This window comes from Triticum dicoccoides, chromosome 1B (assembly GCF_002162155.2).
Source record: "Triticum dicoccoides isolate Atlit2015 ecotype Zavitan chromosome 1B, WEW_v2.0, whole genome shotgun sequence".
NCBI classification, from domain to species: Eukaryota; Viridiplantae; Streptophyta; class Magnoliopsida; order Poales; family Poaceae; genus Triticum; species Triticum dicoccoides.
Genome location: NC_041381.1, coordinates 573,959,759 through 573,973,833, shown reverse-complemented (window position 1 = coordinate 573,973,833; position 14,075 = coordinate 573,959,759). Strand labels below are relative to the sequence as shown.

The 14,075-nt window shown below is 47.9% G+C and overlaps 1 pseudogene; it reads right to left on the bottom strand.

Moving 5' to 3' along the window:
* Positions 1–609: 609 nt before the first annotated feature.
* LOC119314464 lies at positions 610–1,290 on the bottom strand (annotated as a pseudogene).
* Positions 1,291–14,075: the final 12,785 nt, after the last annotated feature.

Here is a 14,075-nt window from a genome sequence, read left to right as displayed (position 1 = left end):
CCTCATAACGGACCTGAAGCCAATTTACGCACGGTCCCCATAGGAGTGGAGGCACAGAAGTGCCTCCGTGGGTGTTTTAAGTAGTTGGTGTTATTGACAGACAACCGTGCCTCTGTAGTGTTCTTCTTTGAGGGTCACGGACGTAAGCAATGTTTTGCAAGGAGAATAAACACCTAACTACTTCTGTATTCAAAATGTTTTTCAGTGTTGCATTCGAACTATTTTTAATATTGCGTGTGCAATGGTTTGTTAGAACATTGTGCATTCCTTTTAGTAGCATTTTGTAGTTGTTGTCCTTGCATTTCGACGCTGCATCCACAAGGTTACTAGTGCATGTGTGTTACGCTAATCGTGTAGCATCTGTACTGTGTTTATATTTTCTAGTTCAAGCCAATATATTCTAATAATAGAAAACTCCAACATTGCATTGGAAATAAACTTGTTCAGAACATATGTAAACTGGAAGCAAACTACAAGGTTAACTGCGACACAAGCAAATCTAAATTTAGAACAAGCAAACAGTAGTCTTGAGAGAAAGAAAATGTAACGAGAAATCTAGAATGGCATGAGCAATCTTGTAGATACTTTTCTTGGCCGGCACCACCTGCTTCAGTAGTCGTAGTCACCCCAGGACCTTGCGCGCTTCCTGGACTGCTCCTTCTCGAGTTTTGCCCGGCGGAGCCCTTCCTGGATAGTGGTGAGGCGGCTCCATATCTCGTACGCAGTGTAAGCATCTTTTGCCGTGTACTCGAAGTGCCTCATGGTCAGTGGCATGCGTGCCCAGCGCTGGTGCTCTGCGTTGGTGACCTTCTTCTTCATGTCCTTGTAGTAGTCGTGGACAAGGATGCCTGAGACATCGCCAAGCGAGTCCAGGGGCTTGGTAGCTGTAGGCACCCTCCATTCCTTCTGGATGTCGACGAAGTGGGCGATCTCCAGTCCGACGCAGCCGAGCATCTCTATGTCGGCGTCGATGGAGAAGCCAGAAAACGTGTACCTCGGGTCGGCGAGGAAGTTGTCGAACCTGGTGCAGTTCTTGTCGGCGGCGCTCAGTTGAAAGAGCAGCACCGGATGATCCTTGCCAACGGAGAGTTGGACGAGGGCTGGTTTCTGATCTTGGCCAACGTCATTGGTGTACTCCACATCAACTCCGACGATCTTGTGGCGCTCGAATTCGAGGTGTCGCTCGTACTACTCGATGATGGTGGCCGCCTTGTGCAACTCGTTGGTGTGGATCACTTATAACTTGGTGTTGCCGTGGGCCTGCACCTCAAATTCCTTGGTGAATCCCATGGCCTGGAGTAGTTCGTCCTCCTGCAACCTGGTATTTCGTGGGGAACAGTGAGTGGGAGCGCAATGGCGATTTCTGTTGTTTGTGGAAGACAAGTCCGCAGCGGAAGTCTAAATTTAAGGGCGGGGAAGCGGCAAAGGAGTGCAAGATCTCACTGTCGATGCGGTTGTGCACATCGTGGGTTGTGGATCGTGGTTTCGTCTCCCTGACGGTGCGGTTGTGCACATCCTGGGTTTTTGATCGTGGTTTTTCTTTATAAAAAATTAAAATAAAATCAGTAGTTATGATTTTAACAACCGTCGAATCTCCACTAAGTCGGGGAGATGATCGTTGTTTTGCGTAGTTTGCTGTCTAATGTTAACTTTTACAGTTTATCTCATACGCAAGTCTCTGACCAAGAGAAGCATGCTTGAAGTGGCTAGTTTAACTCTCAGACACACGGGCGTGGTACATTCACTGGTCGTGGCAATTGTTTTCAGTGATACATTCAGTTTGCCGTCAAATGTTAACTTTTTACACTCTCGTTGTATAAGTGTTGTGCTTTATCAGAGGCACTGTTGCATGTCTGTGTTGCAACTGACGCTACGAGATGGGCAGAAAGAATGAGAAGCAACGAGGGGCGTGGACATGCAGCTGCAAGAAGCACCTATACAACAAGATGCGCAGATAGAGGCACACATATGGTGCTACGTGACGCACGGAGATGAAGTTACGTGATTACACGGATGTCAATTCGTTGCTATGGTGCTACGTGAGGCACGGGCATGAACAAATAGCCGTGCACTCAACTACATGCGCAAAAAGCCATAAATGTGTTTCTGGGAAGCACCGGTCTCCATGGTTTTACCGCAAGGTGGGATTTGACATTTATCCAGGGCATTCCGGGTTTTACAAGTGTAGCAAGAATCGTTTTAAACTTATATGTTATTCTGTGACAAAGGAATGAACGTCGAATGTACATGACGTGAGGATTGATAATAGGCGTCCGTTACTGTTTTCCGGAATGTTTTTCAATTAACTGTTAGAGGCATGAATGTGCCGACGGAACAGGCACGGTCATGTCTGAAATAGTTGCAAGTACGAGATGGGCACGAGAAGAAACGAGGGGCGTGGGCATGCAGCTGGGAAACGCACTTATACAGCGAGAAGCACAGCTAGAGGCACAGGTACGACGCTACGTCAAGCATGGACATGAAGCTATGTGATTGCATGGACGTCAATCTGTGCCCGTGTTCTGTCAAGTGTTTTAACTGACAATTTGTAAAGGCATGGATGCTTAAGGTGACTGAGCCATAGGGGAAGGCGCTAGGTTTTTAGGAGGTGTATGCTTGAGCTCATCGCAACAAACTACTTGGCATGACGATATTATGCGGAGCACCATAGTGAAAATTATGTATACTACTGACGTGGGCAGCTAGCAACGTCACTAAACTATTCTGAAACACACTTCACCACATCCATACATTCTCCATTATTAGTCAGCGAATCCTTTTATTAAAAGTCAGTGACTCCTTTTATCATTCTCCATTATTACTGTAAGTGTTTCACCTTCTTTGACAGGAAATTTTCACTACCGTCCTCTTCGACATAATTATATGCTCAGTTACATACCATGACATAAGTAAATAACAAAACTAGTGTGTACAACCTGTTCAAAAAACAAACATAAATTACTGAACTAGGAAGTATAGCCACATGCAGCGCTCTATCAGGAAAGGTCGTTGATTATCATCCGCAGCAATTTCATGTTTCCCAGTGTTGGCCACCGCTTTTCAATTGTTACAAGGACAATTGAACCAACACTTAGCTGAGCTTCCCGGGCAAAATCTGAAAAACCTGTCACCTCCATTCTGCCGTCAGTTCGTATGGAGTACGTTCTGCTCGTGTCTATTGCGTCATACATCTCTGTTAGGATGATTCCACCGTTTTGAGGTAGATATCCCAGGTTCATCTTCAGAAGCCTCACAACGGCAGACGGGATTCTCTGCAGATTGTACCGATATTACTAGATAAAATCAATGTACAAGGACATAAAACATCGAAGATAGCAAACAAAACCATGGCAGTGGATCAAAACAAACATTCAATGACTAACCAAGCGACCATTTATGACATTGGTGACGTTTAGACGTTGCACAAAGAGTATGGTGGGGAAGTCGCCAGACTCAAACACATAGTATATCATCTGTACAAATTGTCTGTATGAGAGGTTTACGCCTCGACCAAACACTGTTTTCTCAATGTACTCCCTTTCCGAGTCATTTAGAAAATCAAGAGCTGCATGGAAAAAAATAACTCATTTTCAAACAAATTTGTTTAAACAGATGGACTCGGTATTTAAGTTTAAAAGGAATGGTTAAATTCAATGCATGTGATCAAGTTGGGATGATAATCAACAGAATTGCATAAAACATTTTTGAAATAACTTTGACTGTAAGTAGGACATTCATTTAGTGGACAGGGGTAGTAGCACCAAAGTATGCTGATAAACGTAGTTGATAAAACAGGATGGAAGTTGGTGCACTTACCTAGTGATGGTTTGGGAAGGGGCATGTGACCTCCTCGAGAATCACTGAGTCTCGGATCTATCTCAATGGACAGACTCCCAGTATCCAGGTTTATGATGACTAGATCTTGATAATGAAGATCGTAGTCACTAATTAACTTTTCCCAGCCAGGTCCATGAATTTTTGACCGGTTATGTTCATCGGTGATGCAGACCTCATATGAAAGATCGTCGTTGGTGATCAGTACTGGATTCCTTTGTTTTCCTTCTTCTTGAAATGCATGCTCTTTCCACTGATAGATTGAAGAAGTGACTTGCTGCCTGCAATAGCATGGCACATACTGCGCAAGGGAAAAAAATCTTCAAACCGGAAAGAAGGAATCCTTGAATACCGACATGTATAACCAAGACAGATAGCGCTTATCATATATGTACCAATTGTTTCCAACAGGTTGCTATTTGGATAAAACAAGGTACATAAAAAAATTGAAAACATGTCATTAAATTCTTAAATGTAGGCATTCCATTCCAACAATATGGTAGAAATTTATATTTCCTCAATCAGAAAGATACACTAGTAAGATGCACTGTTATCGCGTTGTGAACAATATGGTAGTAACTGATGGGCAACACGGGGTGGCAAACATTTCTCCTTACCAGGCATGTCTTGAAGCATCGAGGAAGTTGCACTGTTATCGCGCTGTAAAGAACACCCGACTCCAATCCAGGGCAGCCGAAGTTGGTACATATATCATAGCACATGGTTTCCCCTGGAATACGTTGCAACACAACGGTTATATGAAATTCTCAAGACAAGGAAAATTTTATTATCTTGAAAAACTATTCATCTAAACCGGCATTTTTACATAAATAGTCTTTCACAAGCAATTTCCTAAATAGACATGTGCACAGCTTTTGATTAGAAGGTGAACAGTAGATATGGCATATGTAATAACAGAGGAAATATGAAATTAATTAAATTAGTATTTTATTTTCCAAAAATGGTTGCTTAATTCGTCACAATTCAGTATTGACTATTTTTAGAGCAGTTCACAATCTTGGTTGTCAATGTCAATCAGTGAAAGGATTTCTGCTTCTTGTTTTTAAAAGCAGCTTCAGCAAATGTATATTTCAAGACAAGAGAGGCAAAGAGGAGAAACAATAGTCTATCAACAGGCGGCTCAAAGGAGTGTTTGTAACATATAAATTATATGTAAACTCGTCAGAGCCGCACCCAGCAACATCGTCATCCGCAACCATACGCCACCGTCGCCAACACCCAAGCACCGAAACATGTGTGGCTAGATTGTATTTGAAACGGATGATCCATCAATGGTAACCTTGCCTCCAGTGTACAACACCCCAAACGCTATCATCAAGCACAGACGCCGACTCCCAGTCAACAACACCCCAAACGCCGATCTCTAGCACACTATGGCCGGTTACGCAATAGAGCTCAACGTCTGGCCACTCCCTTGGACTTCCGGCCATCGCCATTGTTTGCAAAGACCTTACGGGCTTCAATTTAAACTAGCAACCTCCCTCGGCGAAGTTCATCGCTCACCTCGGACTTGGACGTCGCAGGTCGCTACAGCTCGTAGCGTTCTCGAGCACAAACGCCGACTCCCAACCAACCTATCCCTAAGAAGCACGGGTCGTGTACAGGTTCAGCCTCGTACTGCGCGGATTTGGGTTAGATCACAACGATTTTCCATGCAATTCCTAGCATAACAACATAGATGCATCGCATTGAAACACGGAGAGACGAAACCAACAGGGAGGAAAATGGATCGTAGCGAAAAATTCACATAGAAACTAAGAGAAAATGGACTAACCCTAGATCTAGAAGGAGAATCGAGGGAGAAGGAACGATGAACTTTACAGCGGGTGAGTGGGAGGGGGCAGTCTGGGTTGGCAGAAAACGAAACAGACACTTATAATACGCGCCTGCTCACTGACATGGGGCTACTGTACAGCGGCAAAGACAAGACTATTGGCTTATTATGAGCATAGAGGCATGTACGGACAGCACCAACACGCACAGACTTACATGCAAATAAGGCACGCCCATGACGCACGACCATGCTTCTGTTTTCCGAAGTAATTTTCTCTAACACGGTCTCTCGGAGGGACAGGGACGTGAAACCACGGTGCACATCATCATGTAATGATAAGAATGAGACACACAGAAAGGCCTCTGTATTCTAAATGTTCTCAGTGACGTGTTCATTGACAGAAGCGCGGTCTTTAAACAGTTGGTGCACGGTTGTTCTCCTAGTTGTTTTTGTGTTCTCCTGGTTGTTTTTGCAAGACACGGCCACTCCGAGGGATAGGGGAGTGAAGCCACGGTGCACACATTTAAACTCTGTAATCTATTGCTTTGACGAATTCTTCGGATGCTTGAGTTTTGTTCAATATGGTAATGATAGTGGGAACTTGTCATATAAAAAGTGATTGGAGGTTCGTTGCTGACCTTAAGTCATTATCACAGCATTCCAAATGTTTTTATTAACGCGTTCGGACGGACATATGGTTTTCACAACCTCTCGATGCTGGTTCGTTTCCTGTGGGGTGCACGGACGTCCTTCGGAGAGGCGCAGTTGCAGCAGTTGCAGGTTTGCAGTCGATGCATGTTGCTTTTAAAAGACTGAATTTCATGGCAAATAACTGAGATAAACAAGAGGATACTAGTTTGATTTTTGAGCATCTGTGCGAGCTGATTTCTTTTATCATTAGGTCCAGAAACATATGATCGATATTGAAAACAGAAAGCATAAACGTTTATATCCCTAATTTTAAAAATATGAGTTTACAGCCTCAAAAAAAAAACTTACAGACAGTACGGTGGAAAATGAGTGAGAATCGTTTGACCATGTTTACGCAATGCACTCATTCAATACAACAAGTACATCTCTCCAGACCTATTTTCAGCATCCACAGTTGAACGGATCTGGCAAATCCAGATATTCAACACCTGTGTTTTTTAAATCCATGTGCATATGCTTGCAAGTTGTTGTTAATTTAAGCTTGACACAATTAGAAGCCCTTTTGTCCATCTGAAGTGCCTCTTCTTGCCGTTTGTAAAATTCACGAGTGAAATCTCTGCGCAGGCCAAACTTAAGCCTGATTGTCAGTAGCATCCTAGCATTGAGAACAAAGAATGTCACAAATGCAGTGTTTGCATCTGTGACTTCATAGTCTTCCACCGTTAATGTCCTCAAACAAATGTCATGATTATTGAGAAACACCAACTGCTTTTGGCGACATTCATTTGTTATACCTCTTTGATCCCATCCTCCCCCCTAAACACACATGAAGAGCAAAACTGAGCAGTTAGTGCCAGTATATTATGTATATTGTCCGTGGGCTTTCAACGTGTGTGAAATCATCATCTCGATAAACAAGTTTTGCAAGCATCGAAAGCATCGCAGAAAGTCAACAATCTCTTCTAGATTAAAGCATGTCTGTGAGATAAACAAGGTCTTGACAGAATCCAGCACCGCATGTAGGCTACTTATGCAGAGACCCTTCATTGAGCACATAACGAGATATTATTAGCTCATGGATGTGAATCTCAAGTGCTTTTGAATAACGCAGATCAAAGTAACATGCAGAGGCAGTACCTGAATAACTGTAGAACCAATGACGATATTTGTTTCGTTGGGAAATTCAGAAATTTTCCCAGTGTGTACAACACAGGCGCGGACACAACTATTATTTATAGTTGTGCATCTACAGAATCATGTAGCAGTCTCCGGAGGAAAGGCGCATCCTCAATGATCAGTTTTCCTTCATCGGAACGAATGCCAATGCTTACAAGCCTAGCTGATTTTATTCGTAGACAGGTGAATTTCTTGTTGCAAACAAGCAGCATGCACTGCAGGGCAGGGCAACTGTGATGGATGAACTTCCGCAAGGAGACATCCGATATATAAACCTCCACCAGCGAAAGTCTCCTGAGCAGTGGGAGGCAAAGCATTTGTACTAGATTGTCTTCTAGTTTGCACATGGCGAAGGTGACGGTGTGGAGAGACGAGCGAAATCTAGAGATGGATGCCGGTGGCGATGACATAGAAGAAGGGATTCTGACTGCCGATGGCCCTGTATAGAAGAAATTTGGGAATATATGATAGAACTCTAAAACCTGGAGTTGGTCCAGATTCCGAGACATGAACAACTCATCGATGCCACAAGGTTGGCACTAGAGGTAGCTTGTCGGGATGCAGAGGCGGCGAATCGGGCCCTCGTGATCAGAGAGGACAGATACAGGAAGATTGAAGTCATCGGCAACACATTCTCCGCAACAGTTGCAGCTAAGATGTCGGCATTGAGTTCCGAGGTATGTTTCCTGGACGGTTTGCTTACCCGGGAGAACGCGGATGATTTGGCAACAGAATTTTTCCAAAGATCTCATAGAACGAGTATCAAGGATCACACGGAAGTCAATATCGAGTGGTGCGGTGTGCCATATGCGGCGCCACCAAGATGCGAGCACTTGTGTGCGCATGCCTTCCTTTATGGGCAGACGAGAGATGATCTCGCCGAGGATGGCGTCCGGGAGATCGCTGATGCGGTCCGGACCAGACTCAACATGGTTCTCGGATCCAGTGGGCGGGCCACGGTCGCTGCTCTTAATGAGCTCAGAGGGCACGGCTACAGCTGCAAACCTTGTCTTCTTGTTGCTAGAGGCACGCTTCCTCGTCTCGATTGCCGAGCTCGTGCTGCCTCCGATGCAGCTCCTTGTGCGGTGGATCTGGGAAGAGGGCTAGGGTTTTACGTTTCACAAAGACGACAATATATATACGTACCTAATCTATAAGATTTCGACGGACGTGGTGGAATAGTCACGGCTTGGAAGGACGTGCGTCTGGACGAGGCACGACTATCAACCGTGCGGACACAATAGAAGTTTGGTGGCAGAGCCAAGGTTTGGCATACTCAGTTAAGGACGCATGGTTGTGCGGTCTGTAGAGACACGGTGGTGTGGAGCCACGACACGGTGGCAAGTGTCCTGTGAGGCACGTGCGTGCAGGCGCTGAGGGCACCTAATTGCAGTCTCTGCAGGCACCGACCCCATTGAAGCCTCTACAGACACAGGTATCAACTCCCTGGATGCACAAAAGTGTGACTGCAAAGGCATGGCTGCGAACTCTTAGTTGAAAAGACACGGCTGTGGAGTCTCTGGATCCACGTCCCTTGTGTCTTCAGGGGAACATAAAAGCCACGGCTCGTGGCACGTGAGGCACAAGGGTGTAGGCTCCATAGGCACCGAAGTTTGGCCTCTACAGGCACGTATGATTGTCAACCATGTGGATGCACAAAATTACAGTGGAAGAGGCATGGATCCGAATACTCAGCTACGGAGGCACGGGTGTGTATTCTCTGCAACCACAATGGTCACGACAAGTGTCATGTGAGGCACGTGTATTGAAACACCGGAGGCACGGAAATGAAGCCTCTTAAGCACGAGTGTCAACCCAACAGTCATGGCTTATGTGACGTGAGGCACGTAGATGCAGGCGGGCGCCGGCGGCACTGTTGGGGAGCCACTACACGCACGGGCATGGTGTTTCTCCAGGCCTGGCTCAGTATAAACCCTCTCTGGGTGCAGAAAAGTGTGCGCAGAAGGCGCCGAAGTCAGTAACGTTCTCTGGGTCAGCATACTCTATTAAAGAGCCACGACACGGTGGCAAGTGTCCTGCGAGGCACGTGCGTGGAGGCGCTGGGGGCACCTAATCGCAGTCTGTGCAGGCACCGACCCCATTGAAGCCTCCACAGACATAGGTATCAACTCCCTGGATGCAGAAAAGTGTGACTGAGAGGCATGGCTGCAAACTCTCAGTTGAAAAGACACAGTTGTGGAGTCTCTGGATCCACGTCCCTTGTGTCTTTAGGGGAACATAAAAGCCACAGCTCGTGGCACATGAGGCACAAGGGTGTAGGCTCCAGAGGCACCGAAGTCTGGCCTCTACAGGCATGTACGATTGTCAACCATGTGGATGCACAAAATTACAGTGGCAGAGGAATGGATCTGAATACTCGGCTATTGAGGCACGAGTGTGTATTCTCTGCAACCACAACGGTCACGGCAAGTGTCATGTGAGGCACGTGTATTGAAACACCAGAGGCACGGAAATGAAGCCTCTTAAGCACGAGTGTCAACCCAACAGTCATGGCTTATGTGACGTGAGGCATGTAGATGGAGGCGGGCGCCTGGGGCACTGTCGGGGAGCCACTACACACACGGGCGTGGTGTTTCTCCAGGCCTGGCTCAGTATAAACCCTCTCTGTGTGCAGAAAAGTGTGCGCAGAAGGCGCCGAAGTCAGTAACCTTCTCTGGGTCGGCATACTCTGTTAAAGAGCCACGACACGGTGGCAAGTGTCCTGTGAGGCACGTGCGTGGAGGTGCTGGGGGCACCTAATCGCAGTCTGTGCAGGCACCGACCCCATTGAAGCCTCCACAGACATATGTATCAACTCCCTGGATGCACAAAAGTGTGACTACAGAGGCATGGCTGCGAACTCTCAGTTGAAAAGACACGGTTGTGGAGTCTCTGGATCCACGTCCCGTGTGTCTTCAGGGGAACATAAAAGCCACGGCTCGTGGCACGTGAGGCACAAGGGTGTAGGCTCCGGAGGCACCGAAGTCTGACCTCTACAGGCAAGTACGATTGTTAACCATGTGGATGCACAAAATTACAGTGGCAGAGGCATGGATCCGAATAATCGGCTATGGAGGCACGAGTGTGTATTGTCTGCAACCACAACGGTCACGGCAAGTGTCATGTGAGGCACGTGTATTGAAACACCGGAGCCACGGAAATGAAGCCTCTTAAGCACGAGTGTCCACCCAACAGTCACGGCTTATGTGACGTGAGGCACGTAGATGGAGGCGGGCGCCGGGGGCACTGTCGGGGAGCCACTACACGCACGGGCGTGGTGTTTCTCTAGGCCTGGCTCAGTATAAACCCTCTGTGGGTGCAGAAAAGTGTGCGCAGAAGGCGCCGAAATCAGTAACCTTCTCTGGGTCGGCATACTCTATTAAAGAGCCACAACACGGTGGCACGTGTCCTGTGAGGCACGTGCATGGAGGCACTGGGGGCACCTAATCGCAGTCTGTGCAGGCACCGACCCCATTGAAGCCTCCACAGACATAGGTATCAACTCCCTGGATGCATAAAAGTGTGACTACATAGGCATGGCCGCGAACTCTCTGTTGAAAAGACACGGTTGTGGAGTCTCTGGATCCACGTCCCGTGTGTCTTCAGGGGAACGTAAAAGCCATGGCTCGTGGCATGTGAGGCACAAGGGCGTAGGCTCTAGAGGCACCGAAGTTTGGCCTCTACAGGCACGTACGATTGTAAACCATGTGGATGCACAAAATTACAGTGGCAGAGGCATGGATCTGAATCCTCAGCTATTGAGGCACGGGTGTGTATTCTCTGCAACCACAACGGTCATGGCAAGTGTCATGTGAGGCACGTGTATTGAAACACCGGAGGCACGGAAATGAAGCCTCTTAAGCACGAGTGTCAACCCAACAGTCACGGCTTATGTGACGTGAGGCAGGTAGATGGAGGCGGGCACCGGGGGCACTGTCGGGGAGCCACTACACGCACGGACGTGGTGTTTCTCCAGGCCTGGCTCAGTATAAACCCTCTCTGTGTGCAGAAAAGTGTGCGCAGAAGGCGCCGAAGTCAGTAACCTTCTCTGGGTCGGCATACTCTGTTAAAGAGCCACGACACGGTGGCAAGTGTCCTGTGAGGCACGTGCGTGGAGGTGCTGGGGGCACCTAATCGCAGTCTGTGCAGGCACCGACCCCATTGAAGCCTCCACAGACATATGTATCAACTCCCTGGATGCACAAAAGTGTGACTACAGAGGCATGGCTGCGAACTCTCAGTTGAAAAGACACGGTTGTGGAGTCTCTGGATCCACGTCCCGTGTGTCTTCAGGGGAACATAAAAGCCACGGCTCGTGGCACGTGAGGCACAAGGGTGTAGGCTCCGGAGGCACCGAAGTCTGACCTCTACAGGCAAGTACGATTGTTAACCATGTGGATGCACAAAATTACAGTGGCAGAGGCATGGATCCGAATAATCGGCTATGGAGGCACGAGTGTGTATTGTCTGCAACCACAACGGTCACGGCAAGTGTCATGTGAGGCACGTGTATTGAAACACCGGAGCCACGGAAATGAAGCCTCTTAAGCACGAGTGTCCACCCAACAGTCACGGCTTATGTGACGTGAGGCACGTAGATGGAGGCGGGCGCCGGGGGCACTGTCGGGGAGCCACTACACGCACGGGCGTGGTGTTTCTCTAGGCCTGGCTCAGTATAAACCCTCTGTGGGTGCAGAAAAGTGTGCGCAGAAGGCGCCGAAATCAGTAACCTTCTCTGGGTCGGCATACTCTATTAAAGAGCCACAACACGGTGGCACGTGTCCTGTGAGGCACGTGCATGGAGGCACTGGGGGCACCTAATCGCAGTCTGTGCAGGCACCGACCCCATTGAAGCCTCCACAGACATAGGTATCAACTCCCTGGATGCATAAAAGTGTGACTACATAGGCATGGCCGCGAACTCTCTGTTGAAAAGACACGGTTGTGGAGTCTCTGGATCCACGTCCCGTGTGTCTTCAGGGGAACGTAAAAGCCACGGCTCGTGGCATGTGAGGCACAAGGGCGTAGGCTCTAGAGGCACCGAAGTTTGGCCTCTACAGGCACGTACGATTGTAAACCATGTGGATGCACAAAATTACAGTGGCAGAGGCATGGATCTGAATCCTCAGCTATTGAGGCACGGGTGTGTATTCTCTGCAACCACAACGGTCATGGCAAGTGTCATGTGAGGCACGTGTATTGAAACACCGGAGGCACGGAAATGAAGCCTCTTAAGCACGAGTGTCAACCCAACAGTCACGGCTTATGTGACGTGAGGCAGGTAGATGGAGGCGGGCACCGGGGGCACTGTCGGGGAGCCACTACACGCACGGACGTGGTGTTTCTCCAGGCCTGGCTCAGTATAAACCCTCTCTGGGTGCAGAAATGTGTGCGTAGAAGGCACCAAAGTCAGTAACCTTCTCTGGGTCGGCATACTCTGTTAAAGAGCCATGACACGGTGGCAAGTGTCCTGTGAGGCACGTGCGTGGAGGCGCTGGGGGCACCTAATCGCAGTCTCTGCAGGCACCGACCCCATTGAAGCCTCCACAGACATAGGTATCAACTCCCTGGATGCACAAAAGTGTCACTGCAGAGGTGTAACACCCACGATGCGGCTATATCTCCCACGTGTCGAAGCACGACTTAGAGGCATAACCGCATGGTGGTTTTGTCGCAAGAAGGGTCATCTTCACACAATCCCATGTAATGAACACGAATGGGATAAAGAGAGTTGGCTTACAATCGCCACTTCACACAATACATAAATTAAGATGATACATCATTCAAATACACTCATAGACTGGCTATAGTCAAGTTCAAATGAAAATAAGACAACCCCAAATGCTAGATCCCCGATCGTCCCGACTGGGCTCCTCTACTAATCATCTGGAAACGATACATAGTAACAACCAAGGGCCTCATCAAATTCCCACTTCAGCTCAGTTGCGCCATCTACGCCAGTATCCTCGGCACCTGCATCTGTTTTGGTAGAATCTGTGAGCCACGGGGACTCAGCAATCTCACACCCGCGAGATCAAGACTATTTAAGCTCATAGGTAGGTAAAGGGGTAATATGGTGGAGCTGCAGCAAGCACTAGGCATATATGGTGGCTAACATACGCAAGTGAGAGCGAGAAGAGAAGCAACACATCGGTCGAGAAGCTAGAAGTGATCAAGAAGTGATCCTGAAACTACTTACGTCAAGCATAACTCAAACCGTGTTCACTTCCCGGACTCCGCTGAGAAGAGACCATCACGGCTACACACACGGTTGATGCATTTTAAAGAGGTCAAGTGTCAAGTTATCTACAACTAGACATTACCAAATTCCCATCTGCCTCATAACCGCGGGCACGGCTTTCGAAAGATTATATACCCTGCAGGGGTGTCCCAACTCAGCCCATCATAAGCTCTCACGGTCAACAAAGGATAAACCTTCTCCCGGGAAGACCCAATAAGTCTCGGAATCCCGGTTCGCAAAACATTTCGACAATGGTAAAACCAGACCAGCAAAGCCGCCCGATGTGCCGACAAATCCCGATAGGAGTCGCACGCATCTCGTTCTCAGGGCACACCGGATGAGTCAAGCTACGAGTAAAACCAACCCTCAACTTGCCCC